This window comes from Schistocerca gregaria, chromosome 2 (assembly GCF_023897955.1).
Source record: "Schistocerca gregaria isolate iqSchGreg1 chromosome 2, iqSchGreg1.2, whole genome shotgun sequence".
Taxonomy (NCBI): domain Eukaryota; kingdom Metazoa; phylum Arthropoda; class Insecta; order Orthoptera; family Acrididae; genus Schistocerca; species Schistocerca gregaria.
Window position 1 is genome coordinate 812,408,837 of NC_064921.1, and position 21,927 is coordinate 812,430,763.

The 21,927-nt window shown below is 42.6% G+C and overlaps 1 protein-coding gene across 2 annotated transcripts in view; it reads right to left on the reverse strand.

Annotated features, from left to right (window-relative positions):
- The window catches only part of LOC126335119 (vesicular glutamate transporter 2.2-like), a 169,485-nt gene that overhangs the window by 42,257 nt on the left and 105,301 nt on the right, over positions 1-21,927 (reverse strand). For both annotated transcript variants that reach the window (XM_049998073.1, XM_049998071.1), the window contains one exon: positions 13-184. The gene's annotated coding sequence lies outside the window, so the exon portion shown is untranslated. The remainder of the gene's footprint in view (positions 1-12; positions 185-21,927) is intronic.

The window sequence follows — 21,927 nt, forward strand, 5'->3', positions numbered from 1 at the left end:
GCAATAACTCACATATATCACCGTGTTGTTTTCTGTGCTAACTGAACGGTTAGCCACCATGTCGACAATGGCGACACTGATGTTAACTCTGACAGCATAGAGATTTGCGAATCCAACGAAGCACAGGAATGCCAGTTGAAAACGTCTTCGCCTCCACCACATGTATCCTCGGCCCAGGCCATCGCTAGAAGAAGGGAAACAATGTTGCATTCCAATTATACAACGGTTCTTGCGCTCGCTGTGTGTGCGCTTCACTTAATGACTAGACAGAATAGAAAAATACAGCTCAAGTAAGCACATTGCAAAGAACCACTTCAACGTATCTGTAATTGAACCGAAAATGAACAACATACTTCATCCAGCGAATTTTTTTTCTGATTTATTTTTGATGGTGAAGTGTTGCACAATGCCGTGGTGCAATGACACCTGCGGAATGACCAAATAAGGAAATGTTTCAGGGAGCCCGGTGATTGGTGAAGACAGCGAGTAGGCCGATTGCAATTTTTGAAGTAAATTGTCTTGGATATTGAAAGGGAACAAAAATAAGGAAATTAAAAAGTAAATGTGACAGATACAGAAATATGTGTACATCTTATGTATGTAAGAAATGATACAGTTTACTAATGTAATACCAACCGGAAAAAGATGTGCGATAGCAAGCAAGGAAAAGTAAATGGAACAGCCAACAGCAGGCTTTCGTCGAAACGAGGCAGGCAGATCAAAGCTCAGTGGGACACAAGAAATACGCTGAGGTGACAAAAGTAACAGGACACCATTTAATATCTTGTCGGACCTCCATCTGTTCGACGCTGGACAGCAACTCGACATGGCATGGAGTCAACAAGCTAATGGAAGTCACCTGCAGAAATAGTGAACCATACTGACTCTACTGCCGCCTCCGCCCCCCCCCCCCCCCTCCCGCATAATTGCAAAAGTGCTGCCAGTGCAGGATTTTGTGCACGAACTGGTCTTTCATTTATGTCTCATAATCGTTCGATGGGATTCCTATCCAGCGATCTGGGTGGCCACATCATTCACTCGAACTGTCCAAAATGTCCTTCAAACCAATTGCAAACAATTGTGGCAATATGACATGGAGCCTTTTCTTCCATAAAAATTTCGTCGTTGTTTGGGAACATGAAGTCCATGATTGGCTGCAAATAGTCTCCATGTAGCCGAACATAACGATTTCCAGTCAATGCTCTATTCAGTTGCACCAGAGGGCCCAGTCCATTCCAAGTGAACACAGATTTATAGAGTAACCATTAGGTTGCGTGGTGCTGTATCGATAACTTGTGTCCATGGCTTTGTGGGATCTGTGGCACATTCCAATCCTGCCATCAGTTCTTACCCACCGAAACCGGGCATATCTGACCGGGTCACGATTTTCCGCTATCCCATGATTTTTGTCACCTTGGCGTAAAGTAGCTGTGGAGGACGGCAGACATCTGGGGTGACAAGAGCGATTGCGTTGGCGTCGTAGGACAACCTTTTGTAGCAATTAAAGACGTAGTATGTGGTGATTCGAGTGTGAATGTGGAGCTGCAATTTTGCCCGCTTACGAAAGCAGTTTCTGAGTTCAAACAGCGTATAGAACATTCAGATCAAGAATAGGGCTTACACGCTTGCTACGCGACACTGTGAACTAATTCATTGCAGTAATATGAAGCCTTTAATACACGAAGATACTCAGTGAACACTTCACGTGGTTGGCTTCAAAATCTCATTCCGAAAGTATTGTTGTGGTTATCACAACTGCACTGAACTGACTGCACTTTTGTATTGGTAACAAGCTATACTAATTATCCGTTCGCGACTATCCCAACTGATTATCTGCCTCCAGACTCGTCTTAAAGCGTCTTTACAGTTGAAGATTAAATGCATGAGGAAAGTTATGGAGTTCGAGTACGCGGTAGTTGCTGTCACCTGTCGCTGAGGGTGCTGCATGGTCGAGATTACCAAAAACATCCACTATATTCGAAAGATACAGACCCGTACCCACTGAGTCAACACTTAGTGCGCTCGTTTATTGAGTTAATTCTTCGAGACTGATTTACAATCTGACGAATTCTACTTTGCCTCGAAACCTGACAGAAAATCCAAAGAGATTCTGGTCGTATGTGAAGTACACTAGCGGCAAGACGCAATCAATGCCTTCTCTGCGCGATAGCAATGGAAATACTATCAACGACAGTGCTGCCAAAGCAGTGCTAATAAACACAGCCTTGTGAAATTCCTTCACCGAAGAAGACGAAGTAAATATTCCAGAATTCGAATCAAGAAAAGATGCCAACATGAGTAACGAGAAGTAGATAACCTCGGAGTAGTGAAGCAGCTTAAATCACTTAACAAGAGCAAATCTTCCGGTCCAGTCTCTATACCAGTTAGGTTCCTTTCAGAGTATGCTGATACAATAGCTCCGTAGTTAACAATCATATACAACCTTTCGCTTGACGGAAGATCCGTACCCAAAGACTGGAAAGTTGCACAGGTCACAGCAATATTCAAGATAGGTAGTAGGGGTAATCCACTAACTTACAGGACCGTATCATTAACGTCGATATGCAACAGGACTTTGGAATATGTATTGTGTTCGAACATTACGAATTACCTCGAAGAAAATGGTCTATTAACACACAGTCAACACGGATTTATAAAACATCGTTTTTGTGACACACAACTAGCTCTTTGCTCACACAAAGTGTTGAGTGCCATTGACAAGGGATTTCAAATTGATTCAGTATTTCTGGATTTCCGGAAGCTTTTGACATTGTACCACACAAGCGGCTTGTAGTGAAATTGGGTGCTTATGGAATATCGGCTCAATTATGTGATTGGATTTGTGATTTCCTGTCAGAGTTCACAGTTCTTAGTAACTGACGGAAAGTCATCGAGTAAAACAGATGCGACTTTTGGCGTTCACCAAGACAATGTTATAGACCCATTGCTGTTCCTTACCTACATAAACGATTTGGGTCACAATCTGAGCAGCCGTCTTAAGTTAATTGCAGATGATGCTGTCGGTTATCGAGTAGTAAAGTCATCATAAGATCAAGATAAATTGCAAAACGATTTAGAAAAGATATCGGTTTGGTGCAAAAATTGGCAGTTGACCTAAATAACAAAAAGTGTGGGGTCATCCACATGAGTGCTAAAAGGAATCTGTTAAACTTTGGTTACACGGTAAATCTAGGCCATAAATTCAAATAAATAGCTAGGAATAACAATTACGAAGAACTTAAATTGGAAGAAACGCACAGAAAATGTTGTGGGGAAGGCTAACCAAAGACTGTATTTTATTGACAAGACTCTTAGAAAATGCAACAGGCCTACTAAACAGACTGCCTGCACTACACTAGTCCGATCTCTTTTAGAATACTGTTGCTCGGTTTGGAATCCTTATCAGAGAGGATTGACTGAGTACATCGAGAAAGTTCAATGAAGAACAGCACGTTTTGTATTATCGAGAAATACGAGAGAGTGTGTCAGTGAAATGATACAGGATTTTGGGTGGATATCATTAAAACAAAAGCGTTTTCGTTTCAGCGGAGTCTCCTCACGACGCCGGCCGGAGTGGCCGAGCGGTTCTAGGCACTACAGCCTGGAACCGCGCGACCGCTACGGTCGCAGGTTCGAATCCAGCCTCGGGCATGGATGTGTGTGATGTCCTTAGGTTAGTTAGGTTTAAGTAGTTCTAAGTTCTAGGGGACTGATGACCTCAGAAATTAAGTCCCATAGTGCTCAGAGCCATTTTGAACCTCAGCAGTTAAGTCCCATCGTGCTCAGAGCCATTTGAACCATTTTCTCCTCACGAAATGTGAATCACCAATATTCTATTCTGAATGCGAAAATACATAGGGAGAAACGATCATCAAATGAAATAAGGGAAATCAGAGCTCGCATGGAAAGATATAGGTGTTCGTTTTTTCCGCCCGATGTACGAAATTGGAATAATAGGGAATTATTGTGAAGGTGGTTCGATGAACTGTCTGCGAGGCACTTAAATTTGATTTGCAGAGTTTGCATGTAGGTATAGATGTAGATGAATACAGTTCGATCTGTACAGAAGTCATTTTGTTGTTCTTAATTTCTCAGTAACAAGAAGAATTACTTTAAATATTGCTATTCCAAAAACCCTGATCAGTGTTTGTAGTGGTAGGATTTATCTCTGTTTGCATGCTTGTATGAGGTTCCAGACTTTTTCAAATCTAGATACTGTCTTTCTGTATAACCGCTTTCGGTGTTGCTACGTAGTCAATGAATTTGAGCCGTCTGGAGTACAGAGTGGCATTTAAATGTAGAGCTACAACTCCATTAATGGGCCTGTTGGGCCAATCCGTATTGACCGGGCACGGTGTCATCCTCAGCGAATGACGTCATTCGGATGCGGTACGAAGAGGCATGTTGTCGGCACACTGCTCTCCTGGCAGTTGTCAGCTTCCCAGATCTTGGAGCCTGTACTTCTCGCTTAAGTAGTTCCTCAGCATCCTGTGGCTAAGCGGACCCCTTTCCAGTCCTCCCAACAAGGAAAAATCCCTAACAGTACCAGGAATAGAACCCAGGCCCTCAGGCACGCTGACCATTGAGCTATAGTAGCAGACACAGGGAGATAGTACTGTTCTAAAAACTACAAGTGATAATTACTTTTGACAACTAAACAGTAGTTTGATTAACTGTTGTCGCTGACTACATGAGAGTTTGTGCTTACAGAGGAGACACGTCATAAATGCAAGGCAGCCTCACCCACAGAAAGGGAAAATCCATCTGGGATCTGGAGTGGGAGGCTGAAGAAGGGTCACAGACGCTAGTAACTGCCTGGTACAACGGGAACGACCAAAAAATTGGCGGCCTTGTGGTAGCCAAATCACCGTTTAGAGCTATATAGGGCCCATAACCCCTTATGACATCTAAGTGGAAAAGTTGCATAATTTCGGTTGAATAATAGTAAAGATAATCGTATCTGAAATTCGATTAGCTATGAAGGCCGGCAGCGACCGTTACGATACTTCGTAATCTTTTTGCATATTCCAACAGGCCCGAGTTATGCAGTGATAAATTAAATTACTCACCATAAGAATAAATCTGATGTAAACATCGCATTATGTATTTTTGCGCGTTTGCTGTAACCTCATTGAATTTCCGTTTCACGTGGGACTGCAGCCAAGCTGTCTCGAGTACAATCAAGTACGATGATAAGGGTACGTTTTGTGCTGTGCGCTACGCGCCCATCATTTTCTTATGATGACCGGTTTACAGCATACTACGTCTTTGTTTCCTATGTATACGTCCATTACTGCTCTGAATAGTATCTTGATTCATATTACCAGTTTGCGCTTCCTTACAATCTTTAGTAACAGAGTAGACTACTCGGCCTCATAGGTGTAGAAATGTATGTATATAAATGGTTGTGTGTGTGTGTTCCACATCTCATCCTAAACTCCTGGATCGATTACAACCCAACTTGTACACATACTGCTTATTGTTTGGAAAGAAATACTGCGGATAAGTTTTGCTTGTTGATTAGGTCACGTTCAGAAATCACAGGAATGTAAATTTGAGACACATGTTTGTCAACGGAAAACCCACATTCACTTTGTCACGTGTTAATCCATCAGTGGGGTATGTCTGATATGCCATAATCTAACAGTGCGTGATCAGTCTTACTTCGTTAAATGGCGAAAGTACACATATTTTCCGATAAATACTTCACCCTTGTTATTAGAAAATGTACCCTTGCAAGTCGTCAATTGATGTGATACCAACATGATGCGTGTACTGTCCATACTTCTTCAGCAACAAGAGATGAATTAAACCACTTGTTTCCAAACTGGTGGGTGGGAAGAGGCAGTCCTATGCAGAGGTACACAGCATGATTGCCTTATCTGGCCTTCCTGGCATTGTGTAAGACATGTGGACTACAAGGAGGTTTCAACGACTGTGAAAAACAGGAGAGCGAATTAGTGCTGCGTGTAAAGCGATTACTCCCCGTGTACTGACAGAAGTGAGTTCATCAGTGATGCAGCGTGTACCGAAGTGATGCAAATTGTTCCGATTCCAACGAAACCTACTCTTTACAAAATTTATCGGCAGAAAAGTGACGTCACATAATGAATGATATGTTCATTGTTTTTCAGTGACAATCTTTGGTTTTATTTATCATGTATCTTTTCAACGTACATTTTTTACTGGCGTGCAAGTAACACGCTATATGTCAAACAACGGAAGAAATAATTTGATTTTCATTTAAAACAATAAATTCTTGTTTGTACTAATAACTTTGTCACGAGCAAACATTCCTTTGCAAGCATTACATGTTTTCATGGATATCTGATCATTTGTTTTATATTGCGGAGGTAAAAAATGTTAATAGCCTCATCTTAGAACTAGCTGAATATAAACATGTCTACGTAAGAAACTTTACTCTTCCTGTGGTATCATGAACATAATTTATTTTATGACTTTCCAGAGAGTTACAGCAAGGAAGTATAATTTTTGAATAGGAGACACATTTTTTCCTGTCATGTAGTTAAGATATCTGAAGTAACAGTGTACAAATAAATTCAAATTAAATTTGTATGAATTTTAGTTAGGAAGATAGAAACGTCCAAAGTTTAAGGGATGTAGGCAACATGCTGCAAATAACTGAATGTGTTCAGGTGGTTGTTCTGACGTTGGAATTTTCATTTACGTGAGGGTCTAAATGTGTGCCCATTTTCCTGAATGCACAACTCAATGCGCCTTCTAAACGACTTGCAGACAAGATGTAATGTTGCTGGTGTCATGGAGTGACAAGCTTTCTCCATGCTTTGCTAAAAATCATATGGGATTGTGAGTTCAGTGACATAAATACAATTATTTAGATATCCCTTCAAAAAGAAATCTACTGGTGCTAGATTGGGCGACCATGTACGCTATTCCTGAGAACCACGGCATCCTGACCATGTTCCAGAAAGTCTGTAATTCAGTTCTTGCAGAACATGCAGAATGGGCTTGGTGGCCACCGTGCTACGTCATCTTACGGCTTCTAATGTCGAGACCGTCATTTTCAAGAAACACTTACACTGTCGACAAAAAAGGCTCAACATCTCAACTAAAAAGTGGCTCTGAGCACTATGGGACTTAACATCTTAGGTCATCAGTCCCCTAGAACCCTAGAACTTGGCACTACTTAAACCTAACTAACCTAAGGACATCACACACATCCATGCCCGTGGCAGGATTCGAACCTGCGACTGTAGCGGTCGCGCGGTTCCAGACTGAAACGCCTAGAACCACTCGGCCACACCGAGACAACTGTCAGAATACTTGTGACGTAATGTGGACCCATGATTTCATTCCAAGCATTCCACATCACACATCTATGGACCACATCCTTTGGCGATCGACAGGACGTTCCCACCCTACATTTTCTGCGGCCCAGAAATTGATATGATGGCGATGCAATGTCCCATAATTTATGAACTTTGATTCACCAGAGAACTCCTTCACAAAGAATGCAGAGTTAAGTTATCACAGCCCATTCACAGACAGTAACTCTCCGATTTAAATCCTTCCTATGCAGCTCCTGTGATGGGTGGTACGTGCACGGCCGGATTAATATTGTCTCGGCCGTAGGCAATGCACTTCTCGAGGCCCCCTTAACCCTTTTCTAACTTCCTGAAATATGTTTTTTCTACCACAACGTCCGCCTCCATAGCGTAGCGGGAGCGTTTCCGCCTATCACGCAGGGGGCCCGGGTTCGATTCCCGGCAGGAGACTGGGTGTTGTGTTTCATCATCATTGACCCGCAAGTCGCCGAAGTGTCGTAAACAAAAAAGGACTTGCAATACGGCGGCCTAACTCCCCCGCATGGGGCCTCCCGGCCAACAATGCCATACGCTCATTTCATTTCTACCACAACGCAGTTTTATTCATAATTACGCTGGTTTTTTGCGGGATTACGAAGGTACGCCATTATCCTGTTCAATAAATAACGAAATAAATAAAAGGAAAAAAATGCGTAATTTTTATTAAATCGTTTTGTAGAGTCCAGTTCTTCAAATATCTTCTAATTTATTTAGATACAAAACTGTATAAAACGTCTTGAAAGTTGAAGATTTTCAACATGTCATTATCCGCCGCTATTATCGACAATGAATTTAAACAGTTCTGATACATGGTGAACAAAGACAGTTTTTAATTAGTTTTAATTTCGAAAAGCTACGTTCAGCCGTGGCGTTGTAATCATCAGGCTTCTATACATTTGCAATGCTGCCATTACATTCGGGAAAGATGATTGTGCCATATTACCAAGAATCAATTTATACGATTCCTTGGCAGATAGAATTTTATCTTTCCGACACCCTGTAATTGTAAGATGACTTACTTGAACGGTGCGTCGTTTTATCATCATGCCACTGAATTCGGTGCGAAGCATTTTTCTAATCAGAAAATATTAGATGAAATAAAGATGTGAAATAAAATCTGTGAATCATGCTTACGTGGTATCGTAAAGGTAAGTTCAGTTTATTACGTCGAGTCTCGCCGATTTTCTCGAAGTACTTACATTCTTTATAGAAATCTAGGACTCTTATTCAAATCCGTGTTTTGAAGCACAGACCACAGTAAAAATATTTAAATTTAACTAACGGGCGCAAAACTCGCAAATAGCAATAAAAATAAAAATTATACAACTGTAAAAGTTTCGAAACTTTTATGATAACAGCACCCAACGAATCGGGGCCTCCCCAGTGTTGTCATTCGAACCAGTACTGCCAACATTACAAAAGTGACATGTCCATAGAATAAATAATTCCATGTATCAGTAAGTGTGCATTCACAAGGCAGAGTTTTTCAAGCGCGTTTCGTTAAAAAAGCTGCTCTTGCTATGATTAATCGGCACTAAAATCGCTGCGATAAAATGTAAAATTCTTCTATAATAATTTGAAATGCATTCCGAAATGCACTGAAGTATGACGATGAAAAAAAAAAGAAGGCAATAATATTAACTTTAACGGTTTGTTACATACAAATTTTCACTCGAAGAAACATTTTAAATTAATTAATTTTTTTCCCCTTGAGGAGCGGGCCTCTTAGCCGATGTGGGGCCCCTAGTCAGTTGCGGGCTCCTACTATTCGCCACACAGATGTACAGCTGATACTATTGACTACAGTAACTTCTCGTAAACTGACATCAGGATCCTGATGTACAACAGCTATAATAGCACTCCTGGTGGGCCTGATGAATGATGCCGACGGGACGTGACGTACATTTCTTTGAATATGAGTTTCACAACGTGTTGTGTTACGCAGTGGCGTAGCTTGCCTTAGACGAGCCCGTTTACACGACTGATACGACTCAAATGGAGGGTAAAAATTTTCACAAAAGAAACAACAACTCTCATTTTGAATAAAACAAATATTTATTGATTAAGTATAGGTTACATAGGTAAGTAACTATTTACAAATGATACTCCTAGGAGACAAGTGAGCTAAATATATACTTTTCTCGCCTTTTTTCGGCAATCATATTTTTTAAATCAGCCATAGCTGAAGACGATTTTAGTTTTTCGAGATTTTCTGCCTCTGTAGACAGCAGAGACAAGTCTGAAAGCCGTTCTTGGCTCATAGAAGTCCTAAGAGAGTTTTAATCAGTTTTAATTCCGAACAACTTCTTTCATCTGTTGCAGTTGTTACAAAAAGGGTCAAAAATAGGAAACATGCCGTTATTACCTCCGGAAAACTGGATTTAAGGCTACTGAATTTAATCAGTAATAATCCCGTGAGTGCCTTAATAGAATGGATTTTCTGAATTTTAGTTTTTAAATACATTTTCAGAGTAACTGATTGTTCATACAGATAAAATGACATGTCTTTACTGTATTTAGCAGTCAGTTGTCCCGCTTCCTTTTTTATTATTTCATTTCGAAATGGCAAGTGTTTCTCAGGTTGTAACACTTCAAATGCATTACAAAGGTAAAAGAGGCTTTGAAATCTTTGTTTAGTTTGAGAAATTAATATATCCAAACAGCAACACAAGTACGATTCCGGGTCTGAAATTCTCTCATCTTCTGATAACTCATCAAAATATTGCTTCGTCATCTTCCGTCTTTTATTTTTTTAAACAGTTGTTACCCCCCACTCATTTGCTAGGTCTCTGAACTCGTCTAGCAAACCATGGAATGAATTTTGATATCTTATTTCGATCAGTCTATTCAAAACATTACTTAGTAAAATACTAGCTTTCTGTAAGTCTTTATTTTCACGCTGTAGAGCATTAGAAACTGGATTAATTATTTCAAATAAATTAAAAAAGGCGGCAAACACTACAAAATCGTGGTTCTCTAAAATATTAATTATACTTTGACGTTCGTCACGCTCATTTTTTTAGTGAAAAGTAAATTTATCTGGTACAAAGTTTTCAATGGTAATGAATAATTTTTCTTTATAGCCGATAAAGCGTCATGTCTTGAAGACCATCTATTATGGCATACCTTCTTAAGGATAATTTTATATTTTAAATATTTTTCGTTACTCAGTATTGACCAGTGCAATACAGATAATCGTGGCATGGATTGGTTGATGTTTCAAAGTAACGCGAAAATTTCTAAGCATCACGGGCGAGATTCCTTCAGAAGATAGGAGAATCGTCAAAATGTGAGCAAAATAGTACAGGGCTTAATCTGGGCCGCAACGGCGTTTCGGCACCTCCGAGGTAAGACTTTTTTGGAACCGAGTGGTCCGGATCCGCGCTGGAGATTGTAAGCAGTACACTCATTTTGAAACGTAATGTAAAACAAAATTCGCCGCTGCGAGCGCACCGGTGAAGGCGACGGTGATTGGCCCGTGTGTTGCGAAAGAGTGTTAGAGATTTGTTTGCAGAAAATGTTGCTCACGAATATCAGTTTGCAATAGCTGCAAAACTGCAATGTGCGTAGACTGACCTCTTTGTATTTGTGCTCTTCCCATTTGTAGACAAATAAATATTGTAATAAATACTATGTAAGCATACTGACCTGTGATGTTTTCCCGGGGGCATCAAGTTTTGAAACAAATATTTGTAGCAGCTCTAAGACGAAAGTAATGGCTTTGTGGAATGTGTAACCAGAAAAGTCAACGTATCGAACATAACATCCTGGAATTTATATCGCTGATTCAGACGTTTTATTCTAACCTCTAATTCATAAATTCGTTGATCTTACTCGAAAAATTCGATTATCGTCCTTGTTTATAAAGAATTTTCCATCGGGACAGTTCTCCCATGAAACTATTTCTTTGCTGTTGGAGGTATCAGTTCTTATTTTATTTTCATTACGAGTGACAAAGCGCAAATTACTGTAAAATATAATTTTATAATCTCTGGTTAAGTGTACCGTGCACGCTGATAATCGCGGCTCCCGACCTACAATACGTTAGAAAAGTCAACAATGGGTAGTTAGCTCTGTAGTAACATTTCTTGGAATCATTTCGATAAAAAAAATACTGCAAATCATCGAGTAAAACTGAAGTGATATCAGGTGTTCCCCAGGGAAGCGTCCTGGGACCTCTGCTGTTCCTGATCTATATACATGACCTGGGTGACAATCTGAGCAGTTCTCTTAGGTTGTTCGCAGATGATGCTGTAATTTACCGTCTAGTAAGGTCATCCGAAGACCAGTATCAGTTGCAAAGCGATTTAGAAAAGATTTCTGTATGTGTGGCAGGTGGCAGTTGACGCTAAATAACGAAAAGTGTGAGATGATCCACATGAGTTCCAAAAGAAATCCGTTGGAATTCGATTACTCGATAAATAGTACAATTCTCAAGGCTGTCAATTCAACTAAGAACCTGGGTGTTAAAATTACGAACAACTTAAGTTGGAAAGACAACATAGATAAAAATGTGGGGAAGGCGAGCCAAAGGTTGCGTTTCTTTGGTAGGACACTTAGAAGATGCAACAAGTCCACTAAAGAGTCAGCTTACACTACACTCGTTCGTCCTCTGTTAGAATATTGCTGCGCGGTGTGGGAACCTTGCCAGGTGGGATTGACGGAGGACATCGAAAGGGTGCAAAAAAGGGCAGCTCGTTTTGTATTATCACGTAATAGGGGAGAAAGTGTGGCAGATATGATACGCGAGTTGGCATGGAAGTCATTTAAGCAAATACGTTTTTCGTCGTGGCGAGATCTATTTACGAAATTTCAGTTACCAACTTTCTCTTCCGAATGCGAAAATATTTTTTTGAGCCCAACCTACATAGGTAGGAATGATCATCAAAATAAAATAACAGAAATCAGAGTTCGAACAGGAAGGTTTAGGTGTTCGTTTCTCCCGCGTGCTGTTCGGGAGTGGAATGGTAGAGAGATAGTATGATTGTGGTTCAATGAACCCTCTGCCAAGCACGTAAATGTGAATTGCAGAGTAGTCATGTAGATGTAGATGTAGAATACTGGAAGTTCGTGTTAAAATAAAATTTAATTACACTTGAGACTGAAAAAAAGTTCGTAATTCGCCTTAACCGAAATTTACTATTAGGACTAACGTGTTCCTGGAGCCACTCTGTAGCAATTCTGGACATGTAGGGTGTCACATTGTCCTGTTGGAATTGCCCAAATCCGTCGGCATGCACAATGGACATGAATGGATGGAGTTTATCAGACAGGATGCTTACTTACGTGTCACTTGTTAGAGTCGTATCTAGACATCATTCCAACTGCACACGCCCCACACCATTACAGAGCCTCCACCAGCTTCAACATTCCCCTCCTGACAGGCAGGGTCCATGGATTCATGAGGTTATCCTTCATACCCGTACATGTCCATCCGCTCGATACAATTTTAAACAAGACTCGTCCGACCAGGCAACATGTTTCCAGTCATCAACAGTCCAATGTCGGTGCTGGCGGGCCCAAACGAGGCGTAAAGCTTTGTGTCGTGCAGTCATCAAGAGTACATGAGTGGGCCTCAGGCTCCGAAAGCCCATATCGAAGATGTTTCGTTGAATGGTTCGCAGGCTGACCTTGTTGATGGCACAGAATTGAAATCTGCAGCAATTTGCGGTCGGGTTGCACTTGTGTCACGTTGAACGATTCTTTTCAGTCGTCGTTGGTACCGTTCTTGCAGGATCTTTTTCCGGCCGCAGCGATGTCGGAGATTTGATGTTTTACCGGATTGCCAATATTCACGGTACCCTCGTGAAATGGTCGTGCGGGAAAATCCACACTTCATGGCTACCTCGGAGATGCTGCGTCCCATCTCTCGTGCCTCGGCTATAACACCACGTTTAAACTCAATTAAATCTTGATAACCTATCATTGTAGCAACAGTTACCGATCTAACAACTGCACCACACACTTGTTGTGTTATATAGGCGTTGCCGACCGCAGTGCCGTATTCTGGCGGTTTACCTATCTCTGTATTGAATACGCATGCCTATAACAATTTCTTTGGCGCTTCAGTGTATATGATAGCTAGGTATGGAGCTATTGTTATCAGAAACACTTAAAGAAACCTGGCTGGACTGGAGGCTTCTCCTTTGTTAATACGGCTGTTTCACTAAACCGAGGATATGTCATTCTAAGTTACTCATATCGGTAGTTGTTTTTGATTCGACTTCAGCAATATTCACACAGTAAGAGGGACCCAGCAAATGAACTGGGGGAGTCTCTGCGAACACCTTGAGACTCTGGCAAGAAAAAATGGGGTGATATGCGATTACAAGATCTCAGCGATAGAACTGTCTTAACCTCTGTCACGTCAATTCTCCAACTTCCTACCTGCACGTGGTGGCCCTGTTAAGCCGAGCAACTATGCGGAAGGTTGCGTAACCAACCCCAACGGGATTCTGAGTCGGTGACGAGACAGGTTTTGGGTATCAGTGGAAGGCAACGGGTAACAACCACTGAAATTTACCATGAAAACATCATAGATTAGCTCAGTTCTAAATTATCTGAAGCCTCAAGACCACCAATATGATCTCCGGAGAGGGGGATTGAAAGAAGTCATTAGATCAACAGCACAGTGCGAATTATCAAATGGTTCAAATGGCTCTGAGCACTATGGGACTTAACATCTATGGTCATCAGTCCCCTAGAACTTAGAACTACTTAAACCTAACTAACCTAAGGACAACACACAACACCCAGCCATCACGAGGCAGAGAAAATCCCTGACCCCGCCGGGAATCGAACCCAGGAACCCGGGCGTAGGAAGCGAGAACGCTACCGCACGACCACGAGATGCGGACTGCGAATTATCCTTGCGCATTGTAAGTAAGAATACTACATATGATGTGCGTGGGCTTCTTCAGACGGGAAAACTTGCTGTAGTAGAAAGAGAAATCAGTGCGAATTACTTGGATATTCTATGGATTAGTGCGAGAGGAAGTGGCCACTTCATGACCCAAGTAAGGAATTCTGTGCGCTTTTCAGGGAGTAGAGAGCAAAGCAGAAATGGTGTTGCAATAGTTGTTCCTAGACATCTGAACAACTGTGTGGTCGGTAACCCGTTAATGACAGGATCATCTCCATCAAACCGAATGCTTCTCCGTGTGAACTCAACATCAACCAGATCTTTGCCCAACTACTGCAGCGTCGGATGAGGAGATAGAGGAGTTCTATGAACAATTCGAACAAGTCCTTAGCAACATTCTTAACAAAGAACAGGCAATAGTTCAAGGAGAAAAAAATGGTTCAAATGGCTCTGAGCACTATGCGACTTACCTTCTGAGGTCATCAGTCGCCTAGAACTTCGAACTAATTAAACCTAACTAACCTAAGGACATCACACACATCCATGCCAGAGGCCGGATTCGAACCTGCGACCGTAGCGGTCGCCCGGTTGCAGACTGTAGCGCCCAGAACCGCACGGCCACTCCGGCCGGCAGTTCAAGGAGACTTTAAAGTTAAAACAGGAGAGACTGCCCAGTGCACACACTTACAATCTGTGGTTGAACTTTATTGGGTAGGTGAGACACTATGTTCCAGTATTACCCAAGGCGACTGTTCACTTGTATATCACCTGGTGATAGATTTAGAAACTAGACTGACTTCATCCTTGTGTGTATAAGTTGGAAGACTTCGATCTTGGCGTGTAAGACCTTTCCTGAACTGACTGTGGAAATGATCATAATCAGTTGCCTACGAGAATGCGGATTAAGCTCAAATCCTCCAAGAAGAGTGCAGGAAGGTAACTAAAACTCTCAATAAAGGAAGCTCTTCGGGAATTTGGTGAGCTTCTAAGACCAAAAGTCCACAATATTAGTCTTGTAAAGATACACCAGGATCACAAACATGAGAGGAAGTGGAGGTCGTTTCCTCATCACTTCCGACATTAGAACGACCATAAAGTAGAAAACATGCTTGGCTATCACAGTCCACACTGCAACTAACAAAACAGGGAAACAATCTGAAGAAAACCTGCGAGCTCTTCGGTCCCTTGTTCCCGGTACAATAATTACACAAGGGAAAGAAGAAAAGTAAGAAGACGTGTATCACTATTTCAGGAGAAAGGAAGAACCAGATGAACGACAGAAGGACAACCAACACTACTATGGACAAAACAGGAAAAGAAAACCACAGGGAGAAGCAAGAAACAGGTAGAAGAGGTAAAAACAAGAAAGCAGATGACCGTGGCTGGCCGACCACGAGAACAAAAAGGAAAAGCCAGCCACTCTTCGACACATTAAAGCATGCACCCTAAAAGCATTAGAATGCAGAACACCAAGGGACAAAGGAAATGCGCTGAAACTTATATAGAATGATAAAACCCACCGTTACGTATAAAACGTAAAACTAAATTAGCCGATGAGGCGTTGTCAGCTAAAATTAATGGCAACGAGTCCGGTAACTGAAGAGTCCGTCGCAGGGTAGCCAAAGGACAGCTCACCAAGATATGGGCCACTGTCAGCCGGCCGCCGCACCGACACTGAGGTGGGTCAACACGGCGCCGGAGGTAGCCGTGTGTCACCCAAGCGTCGGCATTGCGGAGCCGGCAGAGAACCACAGAGTCTTTGCGAGAGGCTCGCCTGGAGGACTGCTACACATTCGTAGTCTCCTTAGTGGCATGCAGTTTGTTGTGCACGCTGAAGTTGTGCCATTTCGTCTTCCATGGCCGCAAAACCTTGTGGTGTAATACTGAACGCAAGTCAGATGAAGAGAAGCCGATCTCCATAAGCGGTTTCCGCGTAGCCTGTTTGGCCAGCCTGTCGGCAAGTTCCTTGCCTGGGATTCCGACGTGACCTGGTGTCCAGACAAACAGCACTGAACGCCTGGACCGTTCCAGGACACAGATGGAGTCCTGGATGGTCGCTACCAAAGGATGACGAGGGTAGCACTGCTCGAAAGCTTGCAGGCTGCTCAAGGAGTCAGTTCACGGAAGAAACGACTCCCCAGGGCATGAATGGATGTGTTCAAGAGCACGAGATATAGCCACCAGCTCGGCAGTGAAAACATTGCAGCCATCGGGCAAGGAATGCTGCTCAATATGCGCTCCATGCACATCCACGAAGCGGACGTGAGCATCAGCCATCGAGCCGTCGGTGCAAACCAGTTAGTGGCTTCGGTACATGTCAAGAATCGAGAGGAAGTGGCAGCGGTGAGCCGCAGAGCTAACTGAGCCATGTGAAAGGTCCAGGCGAAGTCGCGACCTAGGTGTACACCATGGAGGTGTACGTGAATGGACATCAAGTATAGGTGGTAAAGGCAAGGACTCCAATTCGGAAAGAAGGGATCGGATAGGAACTGCAATTGGAAGTCCTGATCTGGGCCGCCGATGCGGGAGTTGAACCGCCGCGGGTGAGAAAAGGAGACTGTGATTCGGATGAGCAGAACTACGAACGTGTGCAACGTAACTGGCGAGCAGTTGTGCACGCCCAACCAGCAATGGAGGGACTCCGATGGGCCAATAGCTATCCATATCAAGCGGGTTTTTACCGGGTTTGAGCACCGGAAGGTTGGTGCTCTCCCACCATCGTACCAGATCCGGTTGAAGATGACGAGGAGATGTCGCTTGTATTCAGACGAGAAATGTTTAATCATCTGTCTGTGGATCCGATCCGGCAATGTGCAAGGGCGCTGAGGAGCTCCCACTCTGTAAATGGGACGTTATAGGATTCACTGTGGCGTCTAGTGAACGAGAGGACTTTCCCTTCCAGCCGCCGTTTGAGAGTGCGAAAGGCTGGAAGGGGGGGGGGGGGGGGGGGTAGTTCTCCGAGGCAGAGGCTCGAGCATAGTGCTCAGCAAAGTGCTCGGCAATCGCGTTTGCGTCGGTAGATAACACGCCATTTATGTTAACACAGGGAACACCTGTTGGTGTCTGGTGCCCCAAAACACGTTTAATCTTTGCTCAGACTTGAGAAGGTGACGTATGGCACCCAATACTCGAAACGTATCTTTCTCCGTCTTTTGATAAGTTTGCGAACGCGGGCACGGAGCGCTTTAAAGGCTATGAGTGCTCTAGGAAAGGGCGCCACTTATGCCGCGAGTTCGCAGACGCTCCTTAATTGCTTCAGCGACTTCCGGCGACCACCTAGGGACTGCCTTTCGCCGGGGGCACCCTAAAGAGAGAGGGATCGTGTTTTCTGCCACAGAAACGATTGTTGTAGTCGCCTGCTCAACCATCACATCGATGTTACCGTGTGGGGGAGATTCAACGGTGACAGCACAGGTGAAAGTTTCCCAGTCCGCCTTGTTTAAAGCCCACCTGGGCAGGCGCCCGTGGGCCTGGCGCTGGGGCAGTGACAGGAAGATGGGGAAGTGGTCACTACCAAACAGGTCGTCATGTGCTCTCCAGTTGATAGATGGGAGAAGGCCTGGGCTGCAAATTCATAAATCAATGGTCGAGTAACTACCATGAGCCACACTGAAATGTGTGGCGGCCCCAGTATTTAAGAGGCGAAGGTCGAAATGAGACAGTAAAGTTTCGACATCTCTGCCTCGAGCAGTTAGCTCGGTGCTACCCCACAAGGGGTTATGGGTGTTAAAATCTCCAAAAAGCAGAAAAAGTTTAGGAAGTAGGAGAAAGGGTAGCACAGCAGTGTGTTCTACCTTCAGTTAAACACGGTAGAGGTTTTATTATGGTTTGGGTATGTTTTGGCGGAGATAGAGTTGGGGACATTGTGAAAATAGAAGGATGTATGGATCAGAAGCAGTACCACCTCATACTTCAGTATCATGCAATACGTAGTGGATTGCGCTTAATAAGGATAGGTTTCGCAGTATAATGACCCAAAACATCGGTCGGCATACTGTACGAACTACATTGCATCAAAGGAAAAACAGAAAGCATTGAGTGATATGGTTTGGCCGTCCCAAAGCCCCGATTGTAATCCCACTGAAATTGTCTGGGATGACGTGGGCAGAGGTATCAGGGAAATTAATATATTCAGCAAGGAACATCTCTGGAATATTGTTATGGATGTGTGGAATCATATATATTCACGATACCTACAAAAACCGTTTGACCGCATGCCGGGAGTTTGTGAGGCAGTCATTAAATCAAAAGGAGGATACTTTGCTGAAAGTAATATATAATGATTGTGATTGCATTATATATGTGAAAATTAATATAATTATATTTTGTGAGAAATAACGTTTGATCTGTGTTGTAAATCTGAAATACCAGGGTTTGTTGAAATTAATGAGCGGCAGTGTAGTAACCATAGAAGGGAAGAACAGCGAACAACTGGATTGATCAAGTCAACTATATCGCTGGTCTGCCTTTTCAGCAGGCTCTAAGAGAAGGTGGTAAATTTGTCCAGGATGGAGCTGCTCGGTTCATGGGCTCACGACTGTCAGCAGTTAGCACAACGACTCGTGATGATTCAGCAAGAGAAGTAAAAGAGACGCATCCTGCTAATCAGACTCCACGGCGGCACGGAAACAAGGCAGCACGGCAGCAGCGGCACATCAAAGCGTCGCAGCGCGAGGACAAAGGAGCCGCTTCTTTTCCCAGTAGGCCACACAGCGCCGTTTAAAGGCTGGACCAGCTGCGGAGAAGCGCATTTCGGTGGCCTCGTGTGAAGAGGTACTAAGTTCAGTATTAATGATTCCCTTTCTGTAGTTCACATTAAGAAGGTGAAGATATTAATTTCAATGTTTTATCCGTATCTTTGTGCACGAAAAAACAATCCACTAACCATGTTAACAATCCGCGTCCCTCGTTACCAATCCTATCCCTCGATTCTTCAGTTTCGACAATCGAAAACTGGCTCTCTTACAGCATAGATACATACGGATTTCAAAAATGGAAAATCCAGGATGAGGTCCAGCCTCAGTGGCCAGAGACGCCGGCCATGTGTGTGTGTGTGTGTGTGTGTGTGTGTGTGTGTGTGTGTGTGTGAAGAAAGTCTTTGCCCACAAGTTCACATGCATATAAATCTTTCTGTTATGTCTTTCTGCGACTCAGCATCTCCTCTATATGGTGAGTAGTAGTACATACAGGTAAGAAACTTTCATGTTCAGATAGGTGTGTTACCCCGAAGTACTGACTTTTGTTACTGAATGTAAAGAATAAAACAACGTACTAAAGAAAAAATAAACATTAGGTTCTATAGAACTATATCTTTACAATGATCTATCGGACTTCTGTCAGGAGGTCAAGCTAACCATTCAGCACACTGAGTTGATACTAGCAGTAGGGTTCTTGGTCGGTGGATCGCTTTTACAAGGATATTGGACATGTCATTACAGTTCAAGAACTAAAAAAATAACTTAGTCATATGCACAGAAATTTACGTACTTACAGATCTAATTTGGCAAGGATGGGACAGGTAGTCGGCCATAGTCTTATAGTAGAAATCGTCCCGGTATTTGCTTTAAGTAATTTAGGGAAACCACGGAAAATCGGAATGGCCAGATGTAGGTTGGAGGCTCCAACTTTTCTAATATAAGTCCAGTCTGTTTAAAACAGCGCTATTTCATTTGGTTTATCCTTAGTGTGCAATACTGATTTGCAAAGAAGTTATTTAATAATATAAAAGGTTAATGTTAACTGTTCATTCGTTTCTCACCACCGACCAATGCACACGCTACACACACCATTTCGATTAGATTAGATTAGATTAGTACTTGTCCCATAGATGATAAATACGACACTTAGTAATGATGTGGAACGTGTCAGGTTAATAAAAGGTGTCTTTACAAGATATTACATTAGACAAAATATTAGATGAGACTCAATACTTTTTTTTTTTTTGGGTTGAGAAATTACCCACTTACTATATCCAAAAATTCATCTAATGAATAGAAGGAGTTACCATTAAGAAATTCTTTTAATTTCCTTTTAAATGCCACATGGCTATCTGTCAGACTTTTGAAGCTATTAGATAAGTGACCAAAGGCTTTTGTGGCAGCATAATTTACCCCCTTCTGAGCTAAAGTTAGATTTAACCTTGAATAGTGAAGATCATCCTTTCTCCTGGTGTTGTAGCCATGTACATTGCTATTACTCTTGAATTCGTTCGGATTGTTAATAACAAATTCTTCAGTGAATATATATATTGTGAGGCTACAGTGAAGATGTCTAGCTCTTTAAATAAGTGTCTGCAGGATGATCTTGGATGAGCTCCAGCAATTATTCTGATTACACACTTTTGTGCAATGAACACTCTTTTACTCAATGATGAGTTACCCCAGAATATGATGCCATACGAAAGCAGAGAATGAAAATAGGCGTGGTAAGCTAATTTACTCAGATGTATATCGCCAAAATTTGGAATGACCCTAACAGCATAAGTAGCTGAAAGATCCTCAGTGTGTTTTTGTTTCCAGTTCAACCCCTCATCAATGCATACACCTAGAAATTTTGAATATTCTGCCTTAGCTACCGATTTCTGATCGAAGTCTATAATTATTAATGTGTAAGGTGTCAGGCAAATCCAATACCTTACATGAAAACCCTGACATGATAAGCAAATCCAGTAGTATGTCACATAGCTCCGAATAAATCGTGACATTAAATTAACCAAAGTAATACGAGTAACGAGTGAGCAAATGGAATACCACAGACTAACACAAGAATGCCTAAATGCATGTCGTACCTTCCCACCGTGAGGCAGACGCAGTTCTGAGGGGAGAAACGAGGACAGAAGCCGAGAGCAGAACCGTGTTAAGCTAGAAGGCCCTACGATAAGGGAGGAGGGGCCAGACTACCTGTACGACTCACCACCCGCACGTTTTAGCGTGAGACTGTTTCGCGTCTCAGGTACGTCAATGACAACACCCAGCCCATGTTAAAGGCTAGAGCCCTCCAGAAGAACAGTATAGATCTCACGATAACGCTAAAAGGACCACACCAGCTGCAGGTTTTAGCGTGAGACTTTTTAGCGTCTCTGTTACGTTGCAAACTTTAAAAAAAATTGCCCCACCACGAAAAGTGTAACGTTTCTCATTGGATAGACAGAATTTTTGTAGGCGGAGCTTAAGGTTAACATTGAGACCCTGATTGGTCAGATGAAAACATAGCCAGATAGTTTTTTTAAACTAACTTCGGTAAATTGTAGTAAGGAGAAGTTAAGAGAAGAGCTGGTTCCGAGACGGCGAGCTGGATGGCTGCTGCGCCGGCCGCTGCCGCCCTGACGCTGCTTAAACACCGACAAGGTAATGAACGCACGCGATGCCGCATTTTTGAGCGCATAAGGCTTCACTCAGAACTGCAGAAGACTCAGCTGTTACACCCCTTTTTGCTTAATACTAGTGCAGATCGTTAATTAAAACTCATGGTGTTCACATTTGCCACTTGAAGAAAAGATCTGAAACGCGATCATTTTTCTTTTATATAGTTATTGAGAAGCCACATCGGCCACTGTAATTTACGACAAGTTAAATAAGTAATTAAAGAGAATTGAGGGTCACTGTAGACCATTTTGATAGTTTTCTCTTTTGTGAAACTTAAATTAAACCTAGATTATAGATGTGATATGGCATAGGTCATCCTTCGATCGATTGTAGAACTTGGAAACCCATTCAGGGA